Raw genomic sequence first — 27,343 nt, 5'->3', positions numbered from 1 at the left:
TTCAACCCACAGAGCAGACCTCTTGTTTTCAGTAGTAGTCAAGAACGGCCAATTATACCCTGGACCACAGAGGGTTAAATTTGAAAACGGTTTAAAAACAAACAAACATCCCCATTCTAAAATGTCATGTGACAATCTGATTCATAAAGAGTGATGATGTCACAAGGACATGTGATGATGTCACAAGGACATGCCTTTGATCCTTTGAAGTTTTTCTATAAATAGGGGTCAGGAGCAGCAAGTTTTAGTCAGTTTGTTCGCAGCCTTCAAACGTTCGACCAGAGATACATTTGAAAGTATTTGTAAACCTCTTCAGAGTCACTGTGCACAGGATTAAAAATGTATCCACGAGAACACCAACAAAGAATAAACAATCTTGCTGCCTCTCCTTCGAGGTCTGGCCGGCCACTCACTGCAAGAGGTAAGCCTGATATGACACGATCCATTGGTGCCTCATCAGTCCAAAGGACATTACAGGAAAACTCCGACCTACATGCAAAAATTAAACAAATTGAAGAAGAGAAGCTTCAACTGGAGGAGAAGTGCAGACAATTGGAAGCACGAAATCAAGAGCTGGAAAAACAACAGCAACGCCAGCCTTACACAAAAATTATTAGTGAGGCCTGGGAAGGAAAGTTTGGTGAAGCACGAGAGAGGATTTTGGTCCTGATGAAGGAAAACAAGACAAAGAGTGCTGAATTAAAAGAAACGTCTGCCCAGCTTCAACGCGCGAATGCTACTATTGGGGAGATGCAAAGGGATCTCCAAAACATGGAGCAAAAGAATCAGGCGCTCCAAGGAACGCTTGATGAAGCTATGGAACAAACTGCACAAATCCTCGGACAGAAAAAGGAAGGGGTCACACAAATGCAGGACCAACTCAAAGGCATAAAGAAAAAATACGAAGTGCTGAAAGTCAGGCTGGATGAAACAGAGTGCAAAAATAAAGAGCTTCTTCAAGAGAAAGAGCAACAGGAAGAAGAAAAAAAACGTATTCTCCAGGACTTGGAGAGAAGAAATGAGCAGTTAGAAAAGATGCACGAGGAAAAACAACAGCAAAATACAGACAACCGCAATCTATTAAAAGAAATGGAGCAAAGATGCCAGAAACTTGAGAAGGAAGTTGAAGAAACAACCGATCAGCTGAGAACCCTCATCCTAGAGAAAAAAGTGGTCGTGGAAAAGCTCATGGAAAAGAAGAAAAAACGTTTCCGCTTCTTCTGGAGGAGGGACACTCCTGCTTTTTCTACTTTTTCTATTTTTTCTACTGCAGATGTCACCTCGTCTCCCTCCACCTCTGTTCCATCTTAATTTTCACCTCTCCTCTCCCCTTCTCTCCTAACACTTCTTCCCTCTCTCCTTCATCTTTTTTCACCCCAACCAGTCCCGGCAGTTGACTGCCCCTCGTGAGCCTGGTTCTGCCGGAAGTTTCTGCCCGTTTAAAGGCAGTTTTTCTTCCCCACTGTCGCCTAGTGCTTGCTCAGAGGGGATTGTTGGGGTTTTCTCTTTTCTTTTTTTTCCCTTCTTATTACCGTTTTCCTTTATTTACCGATTTGTTTTGTTTACTTTTCTTTTACGTTGTTTCTTTATTTACTTGTTTAACTTTTTTTCAACTTATGTAATAAACTAATAAACCAATTGAATTTATCCTCTGCGTATTTTACATCTAATCTTTAAAGAATATTTCCAAAACATTTTCAAACATCACGATCTGTCTTTTGTTTGCTTGTTAAAACCCCGTAAATGGTGAAGTAAAAACCCTGTGATATGGTTTAAAACATCAAAATAGACTAAACAACTAGTCTAAAACCAAGAGACACTTAAATATTAAGTTAAACCTCTGGGGTCGCCGGACACGTCGGCGCGTCAAAATCACATGACCAATTTACTGCTTTACTGGCCGAATATTGTTGGTGAGAAACACTCAGTTGTGTTACATTGCTGTGTGTTTGTATAACGAGTCACTTAACTGGTGCTGTGAACATATGTAGCCGCTAAACTGGTGGAACTAAATCTTCACCACCACGCCTATACAAGCAGAAAGGGGAGTGAGTGGGTCAGCGCTCAGAGCACAGAAACTTAGCTGGCTTCAAACACACCATTTATTTTCAGGATAAAACACAGTCTGAACCCCAAATACAAGCTAAAATCCCCGTATACAATAAAAAAATAGTGTTTACAACCCGCTAAAAACCCTGCCGGCAGGAATGATTAAACGCTAAAAATACAAAGCTAAATGAATGTTTTTCCCTATACTAAAACTCCCCCCCCCCCCAGGGTCCTAATTCTCCCAGTCCAGCAACACACGGGCAAATTCTCCTGAGCTGAGAGAGACAGGAGAGGAACTCCTCTTCCGGGATGTGGACTCTCGCCAGCAGAAGACCAGGGAGGAGGCTCCTATCTCCACCTGACTGTGCGCAATCGTGCAGTCCAGCTACTCTCCACCTCCTCGCACGGCCTCCCTCGTAGCTCCGCCCTGAAACAACAGACACGGGCCAGCAACGTTGTCAGCGCAGCCGCTGTTACCCTTCCCCGGCAAAGCTACTCCTAGCGCCCAACAGTGGGAAAGCGATACTCACAGATGCAGGCAGAGGCGTACCCCTGCCCTACTGTGGATTTCACGCGTCGCCTCCCACGGTCGCTATTCTGTCCGTCGGGACTGGATCGCCGGGTTATGCTGGCCGATCGCCGAATGTCTCGTGGCGCCCCACAGTCAGGCCGGAGGTCCTTCTGTTCATATGCTGGCTTGCACCCGTTTTGTTTTCCAGCTCTCCACTTTTCGTGTGTCTCTCTCTTTTTTTTGTCTTTGCGCTCACCATCTCCCTTAAGTCAGTTTGGTGGCTGATAGGCCACCTCGGGGAACGCCCCCACCTCACAGGTGTCTAAAATTGTCCGCTTAATCCACAGTGGAATAATAAAAAAACATATTGTTCAATCAACACTAAACACACACTATAAACATGGAGATAAAATCATGCAATAGGAATATCAATAAACAAACATGCAATATCACTATTACAATAAAATCATGCAAATAAAATCGACACCCTGTACCAACACAGTCTGATCCAAAACAAAATATAAAAACACAATTTTCCACTGTGTGACACATAAAGCAGCTTGTTGCCTGCTGGAGCATTTCGGTGTGTTGGGAAGCTGCTGAAGCAGAATGACCACACTTGAAAAATGTGTAGAAATTGTGAGCTGGCCTTAAGTGTATCAAGTACTGTGTGAGTCTCAGTTTGTCATGTCTCTGTGTTTTTCAGGATACATCAGGATTGGCTGGTGTTTGCTGCATGGGCTGCTTACCAGTAGTGTTTCTCCCTCTTTACTCACTGCGTGTATCTCTTGATGGTAATGCACCCTCTGCTTAGCTCGCTGGATCTGTGAGCACAACTTTTGAATGACTTTGCTGAAAATAACTTGAATAATTTCTGCATTTCTCCTAAGCAGGTATATGCAGTTGATCATACATAAACGTCGCAAATCTCTCACATCTCAAAAACACGCCGTCACTCCTGTTTTTACCGTTTCTTCCCACAGTAAATATAAACAACGACAGTATTCAGTAAAAAACAAAGAAACATTGCAGATATTTTTATCATAACTCTGGTTTTACGTGGCCGATCAACACAATTTAAAAACTGGTATAAAGTCCACACTTTTCCCTCAGTTGTTCCGTGGATGAGCCGAGGTCTCCCCTCTCGCCGCCGCCTCTGAACACACAAATACAAATTGCATGTGAAGCAGGAGGTGCAGATTTTTTTGCTATTGTTTTCTAAATCCAGGCTTGATCACGTGGAGGTATTTGGAAAACTTTTTTTGGCCAGCGGACGACTGTTGTCTCGCAGAAAGTCAAATCAAATGTATGCGATACACAATCAATTCACAAGAACACATTTAAACAGAAGGTGCCTGATTTCAACTAAACTAAATCATATCGTCACGTTTGGTTTTTTTCTTCTTTCTTGTTTTGTTTTTTTTATTTTTAAATTAAGCATCTTCTAATGAGAGTGCAAAAACAGTAAAGAAAGAAAAAAAGAGACCTCTTTCCTCTCGATGGAAAAATGCACCATGTCGACCAATTTTTTTAAAAAAAAGTCAGCATCTGGGATTTGGTTGTTTAGGAAGAGGGGAAAGCAAGACAGCGAGAGAGAGACAGAGATCGATAGCCGGTTTTGAGATGTGGGAGATTTGTGACGTTTAGCGTGGAGTGTATAGTTAGTGTGTTGTGTAGTCATAGTTTTGCTTTGTGTGTCAGTGAGGCCACTAATGACTGTCACAAAGGCACATTGCAATGTAAACACTGTCACCAGGTGAAAACAGGAGCAGTGCTACACCTGTTGTCCTCTTGTGGTGGACATTTTTTTTACTGGCACAAGTAGTTTGTGGGGCATCTTATTGTGACACCTGATTGTTCTTTCATTTTAGTTATAGTAGTATTTTTAAATGGTTGTACCACATTTTAAAAATGCCAGATGTATTGGTTGCATTTTCAGATAAATAGTTGTATATGTTTATAAAATGTGTGCACAACTTTTAAAAATGTACAATTTATATTTGCATTTCAAGTTATAAAAATAATTTACTCAACATGTCTGTGGTTTTGACAGTAAAAAAAACCTAACTACTAGGATTTTATGGGGTTTTTTTGTGTGATTTCAGATCAGTTGTGTTAATACAGTAAGTCAGTGAAAAAACCAACTAAATTCAGACACATGAGGTTGAGCTGAAAAGAATGATACCAAACAAGGCAGGAAGAAAATAAAAATGAAACAATCTGAGGGTGAAATACAAATGTAAAATCAACAGGAGTCAAAAATGTCCAGTTATATTTTGGACCTCAGAGGGTCAGCCTAACAAATCATGAAAAGTTAGGTTTGGATTTTTGTTCACGACGGTGCAGATTTCTGACATTTTGTGTAATTTAAGCACGTAACAATTTGTGTGAAACTGAAGTTAGCACTTGGACTTAACGCTACAAGCGCCACTTCAACGACCACATGGGATCTGTACAAGACACAAACTGAAAGCATTGGGGGATATATTACACCACAGGTGCCGTATTTGTGGGGGTAGTTACAGAGGTTGTAATTTTTGCAACGAGACTTTGGCTTTAACCGAAGATGAGGCTCCAAGTTCACACTTTACGAAAGAAGTCTTGTGCTTGCTTTAAGCGCGGTTTCCAGAAATCCACAGCAGGGAAGACGCGAGTCACAGCAAGGTCTCTCTGTGTCCACACAACGAGGTCACAGTGGCTGGCGCCCGTAACAAAGACTCAGCGTCTCTGTTGTGTAAACACGCCAGTGATTGGGGTAATGTGGGTGAGTGTGTAGTGTAGTTGGTGTAATAGTTTTCGACTCCACACAGTCACTGCTTTGCTGTGCTTCTGCAGCGTATCCAGTAATGGTGACAAATCCTCCAGCGTTGCAATAGGAAGCTGCTCTTAAGCGCAGAAAGAATTGTTTCCAGGGATTTCTATTTGTATCCAGCTTGGCGTGCAGGATCCTTTGTGTAATCTATGCTTACATATGTATTTTACACACAGACAATGTGAAAAATACAACACATTGCTATGGATTGATGCTGAAAGTGCTAATTGCACTAAAAAATTTAGCTGAAAAAAAAAAAAAAAACACCAACTAAATAGATAAGCATGTCTGTTAACAAAAAAACCCAAACGCTTTACCCAACTGGGGTTTTTCAACTACCTCAGGGACAAAGCTTTACCAAAATCTTCCAACTCAGACCCTGTGACAAGGTCTGTGAAAACCACGTTTTTATGCCTGAAATACTACAGTACTACACTCCCACCAGATGAGCTCATGCAGCCTGTCACGAACCGGGACATACAACCATGACAAAACAGGAGATGCACACACAATTTATTGTGTTATTAATTTAGATGAACTGTGCTAATATAGTATACCAAAATGAAAACAATAACTCAAATTTCAGATATTTGAGGTAGTGCTGAAAATAATGGTGCCAAATAAGGCAAGAAAAACATATTTTAAAGGTGAAATATAGAGGTAAAATCAAAAATAGTCAAGAACGGCCAATTCTACCCTGGACCACAGAGGGTTAAATTTGAAAACGGTTTAAAAACAAACAAACATCCCCATTCTAAAATGTCATGTGACAATCTGATTCATAAAGAGTGATGATGTCACAAGGACATGTGATGATGTCACAAGGACATGCCTTTGATCCTTTGAAGTTTTTCTATAAATAGGGGTCAGGAGCAGCAAGTTTTAGTCAGTTTGTTCGCAGCCTTCAAACGTTCGACCAGAGATACATTTGAAAGTATTTGTAAACCTCTTCAGAGTCACTGTGCACAGGATTAAAAATGGATCCACGAGAACACCAACAAGGAATAAACAATTTTGCTGCCTCTCCTTCGAGGTCTGGCCGGCCACTCACTGCAAGAGGTAAGCCTGATATGACACGATCCATTGGTGCCTCATCAGTCCAAAGGACATTACAGGAAAACTCCGACCTACATGCAAAAATTAAACAAATTGAAGAAGAGAAGCTTCAACTGGAGGAGAAGTGCAGACAATTGGAAGCACGAAATCAAGAGCTGGAAAAACAACAGCAACGCCAGCCTTGCACAAAAATTATTAGTGAGGCCTGGGAAGTAATGTTTGGTGAAGCACGAGAGAAGATTTTGGTCCTGATGAAGGAAAACAAGACAAAGAGTGCTGAATTAAAAGAAACGTCTGCCCAGCTTCAACGCGCGAATGCTACTATTGGGGAGATGCAAAGGGATCTCCAAAACATGGAGCAAAAGAATCAGGCGCTCCAAGGAACGCTTGATGAAGCTATGGAACAAACTGCACAAATCCTCGGACAGAAAAAGGAAGGGGTCACACAAATGCAGGACCAACTCAAAGGCATAAAGAAAAAATACAAAGTGCTGAAAGTCAGGCTGGATGAAACAGAGTGCAAAAATAAAGAGCTTCTTCAAGAGAAAGAGCAACAGGAAGAAGAAAAAAAACGTATTCTCCAGGACTTGGAGAGAAGAAATGAGCAGTTAGAAAAGATGCACGAGGAAAAACAACAGCAAAATACAGACAACCGCAATCTATTAAAAGAAATGGAGCAAAGATGCCAGAAACTTGAGAAGGAAGTTGAAGAAACAACCGATCAGCTGAGAACCCTCATCCTAGAGAAAAAAGTGGTCGTGGAAAAGCTCATGGAAAAGAAGAAAAAACGTTTCCGCTTCTTCTGGAGGAGGGACACTCCTGCTTTTTCTACTTTTTCTATTTTTTCTACTGCAGATGTCACCTCGTCTCCCTCCACCTCTGTTCCATCTTAATTTTCACCTCTCCTCTCCCCTTCTCTCCTAACACTTCTTCCCTCTCTCCTTCATCTTTTTTCACCCCAACCAGTCCCGGCAGTTGACTGCCCCTCGTGAGCCTGGTTCTGCCGGAAGTTTCTGCCCGTTTAAAGGCAGTTTTTCTTCCCCACTGTCGCCTAGTGCTTGCTCAGAGGGGATTGTTGGGGTTTTCTCTTTTCTTTTTTTTCCCTTCTTATTACCATTTTCCTTTATTTACCGATTTGTTTTGTTTACTTTTCTTTTACGTTGTTTCTTTATTTACTTGTTTAACTTTTTTTCAACTTATGTAATAAACTAATAAACCAATTGAATTTATCCTCTGCGTATTTTACATCTAATCTTTAAAGAATATTTCCAAAACATTTTCAAACATCACGATCTGTCTTTTGTTTGCTTGTTAAAACCCCGTAAATGGTGAAGTAAAAACCCTGTGATATGGTTTAAAACATCAAAATAGACTAAACAACTAGTCTAAAACCAAGAGACACTTAAATATTAAGTTAAACCTCTGGGGTCGCCGGACGCGTCGGCGCCTCAAAATCACATGACCAATTTAAGACGACACAGCTACAAGATGCACCGATTCAGAGGCTGTATCCCAATTCAGGGTCTGCAGCCTTAAAGGCCGCATTTTAAGGCCGATTACGTCACAGCGACGCGACGAAGGCCTAAAAATAAATGTTGGTTTCAGTTCTATGAAGCTTTGAGTATTTTGGATTAGTAGCACTGCTGTGTTTGTTGCATCATATTGCTGTAATTGTTTATATGCTTTATATATTCTGAGGTAAGTTGATCGATAGTGTTACATCATATTCTATAAGGATGTTATGTGTTTGTGTACTTTCTGCCCAGTTTGACCCATTTAGCAGAAGCCAGCTTGGTTCCACTTGCCTCTTACCCGTGATTTCAGTGGAAATTTCAAATTCAGGATCTGACACACACTGTTTCATGTCCTACACAGTTCTTGCAAGTTCATAGAAATTTCTGTTCAATTAGAACCAAATATTTGAGTTGATGGTTGAAATTGTTGTTGTAATTTGTGTTTTAAATGTTTTTAGATTGATGTTTTGTTTCCTTTACAATATTGTAAAGGAAACAAAACATCAATCAAAAAACTGTCCTCTTTTTCTTTTCTTTTTTTATTTGGGCTACTTAAATTTATTTTGGGCTACCAAAAACTGAAGAGTGCCTGCCCGAAGGGTAAGTTTCATGTTGGACTCATGGTTCTTTGTTAGTCCAGTTTAGGACAATGTCTCTGACGTATGTATCATATCAAATATATGTCATATCAAAACAACCCCACACCTGCAGTTGTTTCAGTTTTTCACAGGTGTTTCCTGTCAGCCGGTCAACCTCACTCAGGTGGACATCCATATCAGCCAACCAAACGACAAGCTCCTCCCTCTGTGCTTCATATCCCTCCCACTCTGAGACCAGGAGCTGAGAGAGAGAAAACAAGGGTCAATTATAAAGAAGAGCGAAAAGTGAAACCTCCTGAGAAGGTCTGACTCGCATACCTGCAGTCGACCTATGATTGGCGTTCACGTCATCCCAGCGGCGGCCGCACTCCCTCGCCACTGCCAGCAGCCAAGTCTGCAGGGTGCCCTGGAAGAGCAGAGTTAATGTTCGACTCCTCACATCTCCAATGGTTGTACACGTTGTCATTAACGTGGCTTCACTCCACATCAGCCGCTTTGCTAAAACACCGGTGTCAGCACATAAGGACGCTGTCAGCCTGTCAGCTACGTTGATTAGCTGCGTATATACGAATGTGAATCGCATCATTGGCTGGACTGTGGGATAAGGTGGCCTCGTTCTGATCCCATACGGGAGCAGCCAGTCACTCACTGACTAACACTGCAAAATAGAATTGTTAAAGTATTAATTTTAATTTCAATTCAGGTCAGAATTTTTTTCCGTGCGCAACGCAAATTTTCTGTGCGCAGAGACCGTGCCAGCAGTGCGCAATTGCGCACGCGTGCAGCTTAGAGGGAACATTACACTGTAGGGATGTTTTCGGCAGCAGGAACTGGGAAATGACTCAAGGATGAGGGAAAGAGCAATGCAGCACCATACGTAAACATCCTTGATGATAACCTGCTCAAGGGCACTATAACAGGACAGTGATGCTAAGCACACAGTTAAGATAACAAAGGAATAAATGGTATATGCCACATTTCTCTAGAAGGCTCTGCTGTTTTTCCTGCAGCAGCACGCAGCTGTCCGAGCGGACGTTTGAACAGTGGAGAAGTTCCCACGTGAAGAACGACGAACAAAGTGCCAGCCACTGCAGCACCATGCTGCCTTTCCAATACAGTTACATTAGCAGATAATTTCCTTTTCTCGGGATGTAACGGCCACTAAACACTTTGCACACACAACACATTTACAGTAAACACTGCACACATTTGCTTTATTAGATTTTTACAGTAACGTTGCATTTTAAGCCTTTTAAATGGTCAAATAAAGTATATAAATATATTTCAAATGCATTTTATCTAACCATCAAAGTCTTAAGTCTCACAGATTTCCCTTTGGTAAACTGTCTTTCTGGGGGAATAACAGCAATGACAATGCAGGTGTTCAAGTACTGCTGACATTCCAAAGACTTCCTGTCCCCTCTAAATGACAAAAGCATTATTCCACAGTGTCAAGGTAACAGGATGAGCCTCATCTGCCAAATGCAAAATCAAATGTGATTTAAAAAGAGAAATCGAGCTCTTAGTTTCTTCCAGGTGCTCGATGTGTGTCCATATGCACCACACCTGCAGAGAAAACATCTGTGAGAGAGTTCTCCAGTGGACCGTTTGGGTTCATGTTTCAGACACATGAGCGTTTGCCACATAACCTCAGCTGACAGAGCCAGCACTCGGCCTGCAACCAGCAGCAACATCCCCACATGCTGGATCCACAGAGGCAGCTCCAACCAGTGGGACAGCCCTCCCACTGGCATGGATACAGCCACACAGGGAGGCAAGCCGCCCACCACCCAAACTCCCAGAGGTGTCCGAAACCCCGGCAGCAAGACATTTATGTGGAGCTGTGTACCAGCACTAGCTCAAACACGTTGGCAGGAGGATTACCGTTTGCCATGACAGCCTGTACGAGTGGGGGGCTGCTGCCGAAGCTGTTCTTCCACTGCGCCCCCGGGTGTTGTGGTTATCCATGAACACACACCACTCCAGTGCAGACACCATCCAACCCCACAGCAATTCAATGCACCACCGCTGTTAGTGTGGCACAAATGTTAAGGCGGCAAAGAACTGCAGAGTTTTTCTGATTCCTCTCGTGTTTTTGTGATTCATCTGCCCCCCCCCCCTCTCATTTCCCCCCATTCATAAGCTCCTCCTCCAAGTACTCCTCCCATCTTCAAAATACTCTCTCCCTCTCTGTCCTTCTGCACGTCCTTTTCAGCTTAATGTCTCTGTTGGTTGTTTTCTCCTTCCTCAGTCTCCACCTTCACAACTCATAATACGCCTTTACTTCACCTCGCTGCTTATCCCACTTTACTTTTGAATACTTCCTCATCCCACCACCAAGCCTCCTTGTTCCATTTCCTCTGTGCAGAGGCTGCCCCGAACACCTCCTCAGCAGGTTGATTACGGCTTTAGTCACCAATACCTCATCTCAAGTCTTTCCTGACTTCTGCACAACATTTTTTGCTGGTATTTAAGTACAGCCTCGTTTTCATCGCCTTGTGCATGTGTGATGATGTGCTTCAAACGTAAGACCTTAAGCAGCAGACTCCACAGCATGCCTCTGCCCAGGTTATCGACAGCTACATCCAGCCATGCTGCAAACCTGGAGGTCAGGCCCAGCCTCCTTGCCAGCCAGCCGTCCACTGCTGCACAGAGAACAGTGGGGCTTAGATGGGATTAAACAGTTCTTATCTGCACTAAGAACAGTGTGAAGCTCATATTCAAGCAGCCCATGCAGACAGTTCTTACTTGTCATATGGAAAACACAAGTGATAAAAACTTCATCAAAGCTTAATGGACTCCGCCATAATATATTATTGCTTATAGATAAAAAGCTGGTGTCAAAACATCATCACCAGGACCCTGAATTCACCCGCAATGTACATCAGGACAAAACATGGACTCACAAAGACCAGCACCTTACTAATACCTTAATAATGCTTAATAGTGCAGCATTGTTATAAAGTGCTACACTTATTTCCTGAACGTTTACATTAGTCACACATCACTGTCAACATTATATTCAAACAGACCATTTATACTATCATATATAACTCACTGTAGCTAATTCATTTCTACGTTACTCCCTTCCTTCTTTGGTTATTTCAGCACTACCTGCACAGTTACGTTGTTACATTATCTGTGCAAAATCGACAAAAATCTGTTTCTTCAGTTATTTATAAAGATCTGTTCAGGGTTTACGGATGGGTGACAAATTAAAGGAAAACTTAGCAAAGTCTCTTAGTACAGTTTTAGGATTAAAATAGGAGCTTCCATGCTCTGTGAGAAAAGAAGGAGGACAAATCAGGCCTGATTGTTTAAGACCTTGTATGTGAGGAGCAGGATTTTGAATTCTGGATTTAACAGGAAGCCAAAACAGGAGAAATCTGCTCTCTCTTTCTAGTCCCTGTCAGGACTCTTGCTGCAGCATTTTGGATCAGCTGAAGGCTTTTCAGGGAGTTTTTAGGACTTCCTGATAATAATGAATTACAGTCGTCCAGCCTGGAAGTAATAAATGCATGAACTAGTTTTTCAGCGTCACTCTGAGACAGGATATTTCTAACTTTAGAGATGTTAAGATAAGATAAGATAAGATAAGATAAGATAACTCTTTATTGTCATTGCACAGTCATACATAGTACAGTAGTACAATGAAATTGGAAAAACTGTCCTACGTCGGCACTACATATAACACAACACGACACGATATGACACATCACAACGTAACAAACAACACAACACAGTATATTAACTTAGTATAAAAAAGAAGAATAAGTGTATGTGTATTGCACACTGTTATTATTGCACATTAATTATTATTGCACCTTGTTATAAATATAAATATTATTGTTATCGTTTTAAACATTGTTACCTCCCCCTAAAAAGTCCAGGGAGGTATCCAGTCAGGTCAGCTATTTACATTGATCAGGGCTATTGCCCTGTTGTAAAAGCTGTCCTTGAGTCTATTTGTTCGGGACCTCAGCAGCCTGAACCTCCTGCCAGACGGCAGCAGCTTAAACACCCGGTGTCCTGGGTGTGTGCAGTCCCGTAGGATGCTGCGTGCCCTCTTGAGACAGCGAGTGCTGTACAGGTCCTTCAGGGAGGGAAGAGGATGTCCAATGATTTTTTGGGCCATGTTGATGACCCTCTGGAGTGCCTTTCTGTGTGCTGTGGTGCAGCTGGAGAACCACACACCGATGCAATATGTCAGCACACTTTCAATGGAGCAGCGGTAGAAGACGGTCAGCAGCTCCTTCTTACTTGTTGCACAAATGGAAGAAAGCAGTCTTACATATTTGTTTAATATGTGCGTTGAAGGACATGTCCTGGTCAAAAATGACTCCAAGGTTCCTCACAGCGTTACTGGAGGCCAAGGTAATGCCATCCAGGGTAAGAATCTGGTTAGATACCATATTTCTAGGCTTTTCAGGGCCGAGTACAATAACCTCAGTTTGATCTGAATTAAGAAGCAGAAAGTTAGCGGCCATCCAGGTCTTTATGTCTTTAAGACATTCCTGCAGTTTAACTCATTGGTGTGTGTTATCTGGCTTCATGGACAGATAGAGCTGGGTGCCATCTGCATAGCAGTGTAAATGTATGCTATGTCTTCTAATGATGCTGCCTAAGGGAAGCATGTATAATGTAAACAGAATTGGTCCTAGCACTGAACCCTGTGGAACTCCATAATTAACCTCAGTGTGTGAAGAGGACTCTCCATTTACATGCACAAACTGGAGTCTATTAGATAGATATGATACAAACCACTGCAGCACAGTACCTGTAACACCTACAGCATGTTCTAATCGCTCTAATAGGATATTATGGTCGACAGTATCGAACGCTGCACTGAGGTCTAGCAGGACAAGCACAGACATGAGTCCACTGTCAGAGGCCATAGAAGGATCCTTTTAAATAGTCCAGAGTATGTGAAGCATTGTGGGTTAATTTATTATTAAACTGAGGCAGATAAAGTGCTTGAAGTTTACAGAATAAAGCGCTGTATGGTTAAAGGTAACTTTGAGTCTAAAGTGCCTTATGTGGTCAGTAAGACCTAAAAAAAGTATTTTAAATAGTCTTGAAATGCCCCTCTTCACATATGGTACATGTATGATCAACTGCATATACCTGCTTAGGAGAAATGCAGAAATTATTCAAGTTATTTTCAGCAAAGTCATTCAAAAGTTGTGCTCACAGATCCAGCGAGCTAAGCAGAGGGTGCATTACCATCAAGAGATACACGCAGTGAGTAAAGAGGGAGAAACACTACTGGTAAGCAGCCCATGCAGCAAACACCAGCCAATCCTGATGTATCCTGAAAAACACAGAGACATGACAAACTGAGACTCACACAGTACTTGATACACTTAAGGCCAGCTCACAATTTCTACACATTTTTCAAGTGTGGTCATTCTGCTTCAGCAGCTTCCCAACACACCGAAATGCTCCAGCAGGCAACAAGCTGCTTTATGTGTCACACAGTGGAAAATTGTGTTTTTATATTTTGTTTTGGATCAGACTGTGTTGGTACAGGGTGTCGATTTTATTTGCATGATTTTATTGTAATAGTGATATTGCATGTTTGTTTATTGATATTCCTATTGCATGATTTTATCTCCATGTTTATAGTGTGTGTTTAGTGTTGATTGAACAATATGTTTTTTTATTATTCCACTGTGGATTAAGCGGACAATTTTAGACACCTGTGAGGTGGGGGCGTTCCCCGAGGTGGCCTATCAGCCACCAAACTGACTTAAGGGAGATGGTGAGCGCAAAGACAAAAAAAAGAGAGAGACACACGAAAAGTGGAGAGCTGGAAAACAAAACGGGTGCAAGCCAGCATATGAACAGAAGGACCTCCGGCCTGACTGTGGGGCGCCACGAGACATTCGGCGATCGGCCAGCATAACCCGGCGATCCAGTCCCGACGGACAGAATAGCGACCGTGGGAGGCGACGCGTGAAATCCACAGTAGGGCAGGGGTACGCCTCTGCCTGCATCTGTGAGTATCGCTTTCCCACTGTTGGGCGCTAGGAGTAGCTTTGCCGGGGAAGGGTAACAGCGGCTGCGCTGACAACGTTGCTGGCCCGTGTCTGTTGTTTCAGGGCGGAGCTACGAGGGAGGCCGTGCGAGGAGGTGGAGAGTAGCTGGACTGCACGATTGCGCACAGTCAGGTGGAGATAGGAGCCTCCTCCCTGGTCTTCTGCTGGCGAGAGTCCACATCCCGGAAGAGGAGTTCCTCTCCTGTCTCTCTCAGCTCAGGAGAATTTGCCCGTGTGTTGCTGGACTGGGAGAATTAGGACCCTGGGGGGGGGGGGAGTTTTAGTATAGGGAAAAACATTCATTTAGCTTTGTATTTTTAGCGTTTAATCATTCCTGCCGGCAGGGTTTTTAGCGGGTTGTAAACACTATTTTTTTATTGTATACGGGGATTTTAGCTTGTATTTGGGGTTCAGACTGTGTTTTATCCTGAAAATAAATGGTGTGTTTGAAGCCAGCTAAGTTTCTGTGCTCTGAGCGCTGACCCACTCACTCCCCTTTCTGCTTGTATAGGCGTGGTGGTGAAGATTTAGTTCCACCAGTTTAGCGGCTACATATGTTCACAGCACCAGTTAAGTGACTCGTTATACAAACACACAGCAATGTAACACAACTGAGTGTTTCTCACCAACAATATTCGGCCAGTAAAGCAGTAAATTGGTCATGTGATTTTGACGCGCCGACGTGTCCGGCGACCCCAGAGGTTTAACTTAATATTTAAGTGTCTCTTGGTTTTAGACTAGTTGTTTAGTCTATTTTGATGTTTTAAACCATATCACAGGGTTTTTACTTCACCATTTACGGGGTTTTAACAAGCAAACAAAAGACAGATCGTGATGTTTGAAAATGTTTTGGAAATATTCTTTAAAGATTAGATGTAAAATACGCAGAGGATAAATTCAATTGGTTTATTAGTTTATTACATAAGTTGAAAAAAAGTTAAACAAGTAAATAAAGAAACAACGTAAAAGAAAAGTAAACAAAACAAATCGGTAAATAAAGGAAAATGGTAATAAGAAGGGAAAAAAAAGAAAAGAGAAAACCCCAACAATCCCCTCTGAGCAAGCACTAGGCGACAGTGGGGAAGAAAAACTGCCTTTAAACGGGCAGAAACTTCCGGCAGAACCAGGCTCACGAGGGGCAGTCAACTGCCGGGACTGGTTGGGGTGAAAAAAGATGAAGGAGAGAGGGAAGAAGTGTTAGGAGAGAAGGGGAGAGGAGAGGTGAAAATTAAGATGGAACAGAGGTGGAGGGAGACGAGGTGACATCTGCAGTAGAAAAAATAGAAAAAGTAGAAAAAGCAGGAGTGTCCCTCCTCCAGAAGAAGCGGAAACGTTTTTTCTTCTTTTCCATGAGCTTTTCCACGACCACTTTTTTCTCTAGGATGAGGGTTCTCAGCTGATCGGTTGTTTCTTCAACTTCCTTCTCAAGTTTCTGGCATCTTTGCTCCATTTCTTTTAATAGATTGCGGTTGTCTGTATTTTGCTGTTGTTTTTCCTCGTGCATCTTTTCTAACTGCTCATTTCTTCTCTCCAAGTCCTGGAGAATACGTTTTTTTTCTTCTTCCTGTTGCTCTTTCTCTTGAAGAAGCTCTTTATTTTTGCACTCTGTTTCATCCAGCCTGACTTTCAGCACTTCGTATTTTTTCTTTATGCCTTTGAGTTGGTCCTGCATTTGTGTGACCCCTTCCTTTTTCTGTCCGAGGATTTGTGCAGTTTGTTCCATAGCTTCATCAAGCGTTCCTTGGAGCGCCTGATTCTTTTGCTCCATGTTTTGGAGATCCCTTTGCATCTCCCCAATAGTAGCATTCGCGCGTTGAAGCTGGGCAGACGTTTCTTTTAATTCAGCACTCTTTGTCTTGTTTTCCTTCATCAGGACCAAAATCTTCTCTCGTGCTCTACCAAACTTTCCTTCCCAGGCCTCACTAATAATTTTTGTGTAAGGCTGGCGTTGCTGTTGTTTTTCCAGCTCTTGATTTCGTGCTTCCAATTGTCTGCACTTCTCCTCCAGTTGAAGCTTCTCTTCTTCAATTTGTTTAATTTTTGCATGTAGGTCGGAGTTTTCCTGTAATGTCCTTTGGACTGATGAGGCACCAATGGATCGTGTCATATCAGGCTTACCTCTTGCAGTGAGTGGCCGGCCAGACCTCGAAGGAGAGGCAGCAAAATTGTTTATTCCTTGTTGGTGTTCTCGTGGATCCATTTTTAATCCTGTGCACAGTGACTCTGAAGAGGTTTACAAATACTTTCAAATGTATCTCTGGTCGAACGTTTGAAGGCTGCGAACAAACTGACTAAAACTTGCTGCTCCTGACCCCTATTTATAGAAAAACTTCAAAGGATCAAAGGCATGTCCTTGTGACATCATCACATGTCCTTGTGACATCATCACTCTTTATGAATCAGATTGTCACATGACATTTTAGAATGGGGATGTTTGTTTGTTTTTAAACCGTTTTCAAATTTAACCCTCTGTGGTCCAGGGTAGAATTGGCCGTTCTTGACTATTTTTGATTTTACCTCTATATTTCACCTTTAAAATATGTTTTTCTTGCCTTATTTGGCACCATTATTTTCAGCACTACCTCAAATATCTGAAATTTGAGTTATTGTTTTCATTTTGGTATACTATATTAGCACAGTTCATCTAAATTAATAACACAATAAATTGTGTGTGCATCTCCTGTTTTGTCATGGTTGTATGTCCCGGTTCGTGACAGGCTGCATGAGCTCATCTGGTGGGAGTGTAGTACTGTAGTATTTCAGGCATAAAAACGTGGTTTTCACAGACCTTGTCACAGGGTCTGAGTTGGAAGATTTTGGTAAAGCTTTGTCCCTGAGGTAGTTGAAAAACCCCAGTTGGGTAAAGCGTTTGGGTTTTTTTGTTAACAGACATGCTTATCTATTTAGTTGGTGTTTTTTTTTTTTTTTTTTTCAGCTAAATTTTTTAGTGCAATTAGCACTTTCAGCATCAATCCATAGCAATGTGTTGTATTTTTCACATTGTCTGTGTGTAAAATACATATGTAAGCATAGATTACACAAAGGATCCTGCACGCCAAGCTGGATACAAATAGAAATCCCTGGAAACAATTCTTTCTGCGCTTAAGAGCAGCTTCCTATTGCAACGCTGGAGGATTTGTCACCATTACTGGATACGCTGCAGAAGCACAGCAAAGCAGTGACTGTGTGGAGTCGAAAACTATTACACCAACTACACTACACACTCACCCACATTACCCCAATCACTGGCGTGTTTACACAACAGAGACGCTGAGTCTTTGTTACGGGCGCCAGCCACTGTGACCTCGTTGTGTGGATGTCACGGGGTGAAACGGGACAAGTTATTTAGAGTTTTTATTGTGCATGTTTTGCAATGTTTTATCTGTTTTAATATTTTAATATTGTATATTGGGTTTGTTTGTATGAGCTTTATTGCATGTTTTTATCTTATTTAAATTGAACACCTGTCCTGGAAAGACTCCGCCCCTACCTGATAATAAACTGTTCACACCTGCGAGAGATCCCAGAGAGGCCAATAAGAGGGCCTGGCAGACCAAAGGAAGCGGTTCGACCGAGAGGCTTGAGAGACGGCCAGGAGTAAGTGGTGCCAGGCGGCAGCGCCTGCAAGCCGAAGGGGCTGGTGGAGCTGGGCGTTAGGAGAACGGACAGTACTAGCGCACAGGGCACCAGCGCAGAGGGCACCAGCGCAGAGAGTGACAGTACCAGCGGGGAGAGCGGAGACAGCACCAGCGGAAGGCACGGGACGGCTGTGTGGCTTTGCAGTTTTTAAGAGCGGCGGGCGGAGTTGAGAGCTCTGCCCACCCGGGGTAAGTCTTTGACTTATCCCCTTTTATTGAATAAAAACTGCCGGAAGAATAGTGACTGCCGCTCCTCCCTTTCTCTAGCATATCAAGACGCGAATGCGGAAAGGAAGGAGAGGACTCCGCTGGGTTTCCCTTTTACTTCGCTGGATTTCTTAACTCCCTGGGACTTTTATGCTGTGGTGGATTCCACTGGACTTTTAATGTTGTGTTTTATTGATTTTTATTGTGTTATCCCTTGGCCAAGGTTGTTTTAATTTATCTTACATTTTTAACTATTTAAATATAATAAATTATATTTTTAATCTTACAGTTTAAATTGTGTGTTTCCCTTGGCGGCTCCACTGCTCTGCCCGTTTTTAGGAAGGTCTCCTTCCTTTTAAAAACACAAAACATCTTGGAAATAAAATCAGCCTTTCCGCTCCGTTACATGGACACAGAGAGACCTTGCTGTGACTCGCGTCTTCCCTGCTGTGGATTTCTGGAAACCGCGCTTAAAGCAAGCACAAGACTTCTTTCGTAAAGTGTGAACTTGGAGCCTCATCTTCGGTTAAAGCCAAAGTCTCGTTGCAAAAATTACAACCTCTGTAACTACCCCCACAAATACGGCACCTGTGGTGTAATATATCCCCCAATGCTTTCAGTTTGTGTCTTGTACAGATCCCATGTGGTCGTTGAAGTGGCGCTTGTAGCGTTAAGTCCAAGTGCTAACTTCAGTTTCACACAAATTGTTACGTGCTTAAATTACACAAAATGTCAGAAATCTGCACCGTCGTGAACAAAAATCCAAACCTAACTTTTCATGATTTGTTAGGCTGACCCTCTGAGGTCCAAAATATAACTGGACATTTTTGACTCCTGTTGATTTTACATTTGTATTTCACCCTCAGATTGTTTCATTTTTATTTTCTTCCTGCCTTGTTTGGTATCATTCTTTTCAGCTCAACCTCATGTGTCTGAATTTAGTTGGTTTTTTCACTGACTTACTGTATTAACACAACTGATCTGAAATCACACAAAAAAACCCCATAAAATCCTAGTAGTTAGGTTTTTTTTTTACTGTCAAAACCACAGACATGTTGAGTAAATTATTTTTATAACTTGAAATGCAAATATAAATTGTACATTTTTAAAAGTTGTGCACACATTTTATAAACATATACAACTATTTATCTGAAAATGCAACCAATACATCTGGCATTTTTAAAATTTGGTACAACCATTTAAAAATACTACTATAACTAAAATGAAAGAACAATCAGGTGTCACAATAAGATGCCCCACAAACTACTTGTGCCAGTAAAAAAAATGTCCACCACAAGAGGACAACAGGGGCCCGTTCTTCGTACGTCGCTTACTACATCCAAGATCAAATGACACATCCAAGATCAAATCATCGCGCTAACCGTGAGCTCGCTAATCCGGTTCCCCGAACACACCTGCTGTTGACGATTACTACAGCTGGACGCAGGAATGTGACATCACTGGGTGTCGTAAAAGGGGCTACGCATCGATAGTAGAAACATTGATCGGCAACCCGCTGATTGGTCGGCGAAAATGTCGAAGGGGCGTGCTCGGTATTTTCCGGCAGCAGAGCAAGAACTCTTGATTGAGGGATTTCAGGAGTTTCAGAGTTTAATTAAAACGCAAGGGAACACTGCAAAGGCTGCAAAAGCAAGGAGAGAGGGCTGGCAGAAAGTTGCTGACAAATCAAACTCGTAGGTAATTTAATAATAATAATAATAATAATAATAATGGATTGGATTTATATAGCGCTTTCCAAGGCACCCAAAGCGCTTTACGATACCACTATTCATTCACTCCCACATTCACACACTGGTGGAGGCAGCTACGGTTGTAGCCAGGCTGCCATATCGCGCCATCGGCCCCTCTGGCCAACACCAGTAGGCGGTAGGGTAGATCTATCATATGACACTATATTGTCCAATATCATATGGCATTATATTATATTATAATATGTTATATTATATCCCCTTTCACATTAGAGCCACAACAGGACCCACAAGAACATGGGAACAAGTAAAAGTGGAATACAGGAGTATTCTACAGAATGGTAATATTTATCTCTTAGATTGCTTTGCGTCTCTTGGCAAGGTAATACTGGCCTGTAATACTCTGTTAGTTTGTTCATAACAGCAACCAAGAAAAGGGCAGAGGAAAAAAAGACAGGTGGTGGTCCTGCACCCCCTCGTCAACAAGTTGGTTAATAAGTAAATAATACCCTCACGGGAATATCGATATCTCTCTATGAGCACACTGTCGCGCTGAGCTAAAGGATCCTGTCTGTCCCGCAATATACGCTGAATTCTGAGGACTCTCCTTATCAATCTTGCACCTTCCGCAATGGGTTGGTCGCGTATACGGACAGGACATGGCTGCGACAGACTTCCCAAATCCACCTTCGCTTTTATAGCCGTGGTCTCTCATCTTGATTACACGAAGTAATTTACAATTACTACTCTGAAATATGAATTACATCTGTAATAATCACATACATGTAATAGAATGTTAATAGTACATTTCCCTTTTTTAGGAAATGACCTGTATGTATCTGTGTGAAATCAATAAAAGGATCAAGTGCTGCATTATCTTTAGTTACATTGATAATATTTATTTATGGTGAAACAGTGGAAAAATATCGCTGTTGCTTTCGTATAAATGAAGCGGACATACCTGCGTGGCCGCGATCTAATCCTGTTTACATAAAGTAAACCTGCTCCCAAGCAGGTTTACGCTTACGGCTCTGTTGCTATGACAGCAAGTCCCGGATGAGCTTCGGGGAACCGACTGATCCAGGATCGCGCGAAATCGTCAACAATCTAATCCGGCTAACCTACTTAGCGAGGTACGAAGAACAGGCCCCAGGTGTAGCACTGCTCCTGTTTTCACCTGGTGACAGTGTTTACATTGCAATGTGCCTTTGTGACAGTCATTAGTGGCCTCACTGACACACAAAGCAAAACTATGACTACACAACACACTAACTATACACTCCACGCTAAACGTCACAAATCTCCCACATCTCAAAACCGGCTATCGATCTCTGTCTCTCTCTCGCTGTCTTGCTTTCCCCTCTTCCTAAACAACCAAATCCCAGATGCTGACTTTTTTTTAAAAAAATTGGTCGACATGGTGCATTTTTCCATCGAGAGGAAAGAGGTCTCTTTTTTTCTTTCTTTACTGTTTTTGCACTCTCATTAGAAGATGCTTAATTTAAAAATAAAAAAAAAACAAGAAAGAAGAAAAAAACCAAACGTGACGATATGATTTAGTTTAGTTGAAATCAGGCACCTTCTGTTTAAATGTGTTCTTGTGAATTGATTGTGTATCGCATACATTTGATTTGACTTTCTGCGAGACAACAGTCGTCCGCTGGCCAAAAAAAGTTTTCCAAATACCTCCACGTGATCAAGCCTGGATTTAGAAAACAATAGCAAAAAAATCTGCACCTCCTGCTTCACATGCAATTTGTATTTGTGTGTTCAGAGGCGGCGGCGAGAGGGGAGACCTCGGCTCATCCACGGAACAACTGAGGGAAAAGTGTGGACTTTATACCAGTTTTTAAATTGTGTTGATCGGCCACGTAAAACCAGAGTTATGATAAAAATATCTGCAATGTTTCTTTGTTTTTTACTGAATACTGTCGTTGTTTATATTTACTGTGGGAAGAAACGGTAAAAACAGGAGTGACGGCGTGTTTTTGAGATGTGAGAGATTTGCGACGTTTATGTATGATCAACTGCATATACCTGCTTAGGAGAAATGCAGAAATTATTCAAGTTATTTTCAGCAAAGTCATTCAAAAGTTGTGCTCACAGATCCAGCGAGCTAAGCAGAGGGTGCATTACCATCAAGAGATACACGCAGTGAGTAAAGAGGGAGAAACACTACTGGTAAGCAGCCCATGCAGCAAACACCAGCCAATCCTGATGTATCCTGAAAAACACAGAGACATGACAAACTGAGACTCACACAGTACTTGATACACTTAAGGCCAGCTCACAATTTCTACACATTTTTCAAGTGTGGTCATTCTGCTTCAGCAGCTTCCCAACACACCGAAATGCTCCAGCAGGCAACAAGCTGCTTTATGTTCACAGCACCAGTTAAGTGACTCGTTATACAAACACACAGCAGTGTAACACAACTGAGTGTTTCTCACCAACTATATTCGGCCAGTAAAGCAGTAAATTGGTCATGTGATTTTGACGCGCCGACGTGTCCGGCGACCCCAGAGGTTTAACTTAATATTTAAGTGTCTCTTGGTTTTAGACTAGTTGTTTAGTCTATTTTGATGTTTTAAACCATATCACAGGGTTTTTACTTCACCATTTACGGGGTTTTAACAAGCAAACAAAAGACAGATCGTGATGTTTGAAAATGTTTTGGAAATATTCTTTAAAGATTAGATGTAAAATACGCAGAGGATAAATTCAATTGGTTTATTAGTTTATTACATAAGTTGAAAAAAAGTTAAACAAGTAAATAAAGAAACAACGTAAAAGAAAAGTAAACAAAACAAATCGGTAAATAAAGGAAAACGGTAATAAGAAGGGAAAAAAAGAAAAGAGAAAACCCCAACAATCCCCTCTGAGCAAGCACTAGGCGACAGTGGGGAAGAAAAACTGCCTTTAAACGGGCAGAAACTTCCGGCAGAACCAGGCTCACGAGGGGCAGTCAACTGCCGGGACTGGTTGGGGTGAAAAAAGATGAAGGAGAGAGGGAAGAAGTGTTAGGAGAGAAGGGGAGAGGAGAGGTGAAAATTAAGATGGAACAGAGGTGGAGGGAGACGAGGTGACATCTGCAGTAGAAAAAATAGAAAAAGTAGAAAAAGCAGGAGTGTCCCTCCTCCAGAAGAAGCGGAAACGTTTTTTCTTCTTTTCCATGAGCTTTTCCACGACCACTTTTTTCTCTAGGATGAGGGTTCTCAGCTGATCGGTTGTTTCTTCAACTTCCTTCTCAAGTTTCTGGCATCTTTGCTCCATTTCTTTTAATAGATTGCGGTTGTCTGTATTTTGCTGTTGTTTTTCCTCGTGCATCTTTTCTAACTGCTCATTTCTTCTCTCCAAGTCCTGGAGAATACGTTTTTTTTCTTCTTCCTGTTGCTCTTTCTCTTGAAGAAGCTCTTTATTTTTGCACTCTGTTTCATCCAGCCTGACTTTCAGCACTTTGTATTTTTTCTTTATGCCTTTGAGTTGGTCCTGCATTTGTGTGACCCCTTCCTTTTTCTGTCCGAGGATTTGTGCAGTTTGTTCCATAGCTTCATCAAGCGTTCCTTGGAGCGCCTGATTCTTTTGCTCCATGTTTTGGAGATCCCTTTGCATCTCCCCAATAGTAGCATTCGCGCGTTGAAGCTGGGCAGACGTTTCTTTTAATTCAGCACTCTTTGTCTTGTTTTCCTTCATCAGGACCAAAATCTTCTCTCGTGCTTCACCAAACATTACTTCCCAGGCCTCACTAATAATTTTTGTGCAAGGCTGGCGTTGCTGTTGTTTTTCCAGCTCTTGATTTCGTGCTTCCAATTGTCTGCACTTCTCCTCCAGTTGAAGCTTCTCTTCTTCAATTTGTTTAATTTTTGCATGTAGGTCGGAGTTTTCCTGTAATGTCCTTTGGACTGATGAGGCACCAATGGATCGTGTCATATCAGGCTTACCTCTTGCAGTGAGTGGCCGGCCAGACCTCGAAGGAGAGGCAGCAAAATTGTTTATTCCTTGTTGGTGTTCTCGTGGATCCATTTTTAATCCTGTGCACAGTGACTCTGAAGAGGTTTACAAATACTTTCAAATGTATCTCTGGTCGAACGTTTGAAGGCTGCGAACAAACTGACTAAAACTTGCTGCTCCTGACCCCTATTTATAGAAAAACTTCAAAGGATCAAAGGCATGTCCTTGTGACATCATCACATGTCCTTGTGACATCATCACTCTTTATGAATCAGATTGTCACATGACATTTTAGAATGGGGATGTTTGTTTGTTTTTAAACCGTTTTCAAATTTAACCCTCTGTGGTCCAGGGTAGAATTGGCCGTTCTTGACTATTTTTGATTTTACCTCTATATTTCACCTTTAAAATATGTTTTTCTTGCCTTATTTGGCACCATTATTTTCAGCACTACCTCAAATATCTGAAATTTGAGTTATTGTTTTCATTTTGGTATACTATATTAGCACAGTTCATCTAAATTAATAACACAATAAATTGTGTGTGCATCTCCTGTTTTGTCATGGTTGTATGTCCCGGTTCGTGACAGGCTGCATGAGCTCATCTGGTGGGAGTGTAGTACTGTAGTATTTCAGGCATAAAAACGTGGTTTTCACAGACCTTGTCACAGGGTCTGAGTTGGAAGATTTTGGTAAAGCTTTGTCCCTGAGGTAGTTGAAAAACCCCAGTTGGGTAAAGCGTTTGGGTTTTTTTGTTAACAGACATGCTTATCTATTTAGTTGGTGTTTTTTTTTTTTTTTCAGCTAAATTTTTTAGTGCAATTAGCACTTTCAGCATCAATCCATAGCAATGTGTTGTATTTTTCACATTGTCTGTGTGTAAAATACATATGTAAGCATAGATTACACAAAGGATCCTGCACGCCAAGCTGGATACAAATAGAAATCCCTGGAAACAATTCTTTCTGCGCTTAAGAGCAGCTTCCTATTGCAACGCTGGAGGATTTGTCACCATTACTGGATACGCTGCAGAAGCACAGCAAAGCAGTGACTGTGTGGAGTCGAAAACTATTACACCAACTACACTACACACTCACCCACATTACCCCAATCACTGGCGTGTTTACACAACAGAGACGCTGAGTCTTTGTTACGGGCGCCAGCCACTGTGACCTCGTTGTGTGGATGTCACGGGGTGAAACGGGACAAGTTATTTAGAGTTTTTATTGTGCATGTTTTGCAATGTTTTATCTGTTTTAATATTTTAATATTGTATATTGGGTTTGTTTGTATGAGCTTTATTGCATGTTTTTATCTTATTTAAATTGAACACCTGTCCTGGAAAGACTCCGCCCCTACCTGATAATAAACTGTTCACACCTGCGAGAGATCCCAGAGAGGCCAATAAGAGGGCCTGGCAGACCAAAGGAAGCGGTTCGACCGAGAGGCTTGAGAGACGGCCAGGAGTAAGTGGTGCCAGGCGGCAGCGCCTGCAAGCCGAAGGGGCTGGTGGAGCTGGGCGTTAGGAGAACGGACAGTACTAGCGCACAGGGCACCAGCGCAGAGGGCACCAGCGCAGAGAGTGACAGTACCAGCGGAGAGAGCGGAGACAGCACCAGCGGAAGGCACGGGACGGCTGTGTGGCTTTGCAGTTTTTAAGAGCGGCGGGCGGAGTTGAGAGCTCTGCCCACCCGGGGTAAGTCTTTGACTTATCCCCTTTTATTGAATAAAAACTGCCGGAAGAATAGTGACTGCCGCTCCTCCCTTTCTCTAGCATATCAAGACGCGAATGCGGAAAGGAAGGAGAGGACTCCGCTGGGTTTCCCTTTTACTTCGCTGGATTTCTTAACTCCCTGGGACTTTTATGCTGTGGTGGATTCCACTGGACTTTTAATGTTGTGTTTTATTGATTTTTATTGTGTTATCCCTTGGCCAAGGTTGTTTTAATTTATCTTACATTTTTAACTATTTAAATATAATAAATTATATTTTTAATCTTACAGTTTAAATTGTGTGTTTCCCTTGGCGGCTCCACTGCTCTGCCCGTTTTTAGGAAGGTCTCCTTCCTTTTAAAAACACAAAACATCTTGGAAATAAAATCAGCCTTTCCGCTCCGTTACATGGACACAGAGAGACCTTGCTGTGACTCGCGTCTTCCCTGCTGTGGATTTCTGGAAACCGCGCTTAAAGCAAGCACAAGACTTCTTTCGTAAAGTGTGCCTTCCTGAACTTGTTGGGAAATACTTCTGGAAACAACGTGCTGCTCTAAATAGCCTGTAATGTTTCATGTTGTGGTTAAAGATTGATGACAGCTGTGTGGTGCGATGTAAATAGTTTGCATTTCATTTTTATGTGATTGCTGTGTACATGTGAATAGATCTATAATAAAGAAAAACAAACAAATATACTATTCTTTTTTGTTTTATTAAAACAACTTCACACAAAGTACAGCTATTTACAATGTACCGACCCGGAAGTGCTTTCGCCCGGAGCTGCCGCACCCGCGGTCAATCCACCAGCTGCTGCCAATCAACTACCATCTTCAGCAGGGCTACTTAATGGTGTGGCTGAGCGACAGACAGCGCTGGAGTATTGCACTAAGCCTGGGATTGACGGAGGATTCACGGACACTAAGGAAGCACTTGGAGGAGAGACGGGCACTCACTACCACGCACGGGCTTACACGGAAGGAGGGACGCACTATCACCATTGTTGCACATTTGAACTGTTGTCACCTTGCTGCACTGTAAATAAATGCACTGTCATTATTTCTGAGCTCCGCGCCTGAGTCCACTCTTTAACAACCGTGACAGCCTGATTCTTTTGCTCCATGTTTTGGAGATCCCTTTGCATCTCCCCAATAGTAGCATTCGCGCGTTGAAGCTGGGCAGACGGTTCTTTTAATTCAGCACTCTTTGTCTTGTTTTCCTTCATCAGGAACAAAATCTTCTGTCGTGCTTCACCAAACTTTCCTCTACCAACAGGCAGGATTAATCCATGCATTTATGTTGTTCACATTAAATTCTGATCCTGCCGTTCAAATGTCCTGCTGAAATCAAGACTTGCCAGACAAGGCAGCATTGTCCACACTTCTCGTGTCCAATTCTGGTGTGATACATTCTTTAATTAAAAATGATCAGCTATGGATATAAAATTATACCAGTTGGAGGGAGAGGGGTTCAGTTGGACATCAGTGAGCACCTTACCAAAGCTGAAAGAAGATGGTTTATGCAGCAAAAAAGTATATAGTGGCGCTATAT

At 42.2% G+C, this 27,343-nt stretch overlaps 2 long non-coding RNA genes across 3 annotated transcripts; one reads left to right on the top strand and one right to left on the bottom strand.

Annotated features, from left to right (window-relative positions):
• Window positions 1–2,084: 2,084 nt before the first annotated feature.
• Window positions 2,085–17,825, bottom strand: LOC145419956 (uncharacterized). Of its 2 annotated transcripts, none has more exons than XR_013901224.1 (4): window positions 16,698–17,825; window positions 13,765–13,852; window positions 8,860–8,947; window positions 2,085–8,782 (listed from the first exon to the last, which is right to left on the bottom strand). It is a non-coding gene; the product is annotated as an uncharacterized LOC145419956 (long non-coding RNA). The 2 variants fall into 2 exon arrangements; XR_013901225.1 differs by lacking the exon at window positions 16,698–17,825 and having other exon boundaries at window positions 2,085–6,499; window positions 8,648–8,782; window positions 13,765–13,851.
• Window positions 11,336–15,034, top strand: LOC145419958 (uncharacterized). The gene is made up of 2 exons (XR_013901227.1): window positions 11,336–14,539; window positions 14,643–15,034. It is a non-coding gene; the product is annotated as an uncharacterized LOC145419958 (long non-coding RNA).
• Window positions 17,826–27,343: the final 9,518 nt, after the last annotated feature.

Source organism: Astatotilapia calliptera, chromosome 14, assembly GCF_964374335.1.
Source record: "Astatotilapia calliptera chromosome 14, fAstCal68.1, whole genome shotgun sequence".
Taxonomy (NCBI): Eukaryota; Metazoa; Chordata; class Actinopteri; order Cichliformes; family Cichlidae; genus Astatotilapia; species Astatotilapia calliptera.
The sequence above is the reverse complement of the archived record's forward strand: the minus strand, read 5'-3'. Positions and strand labels throughout refer to the sequence as shown.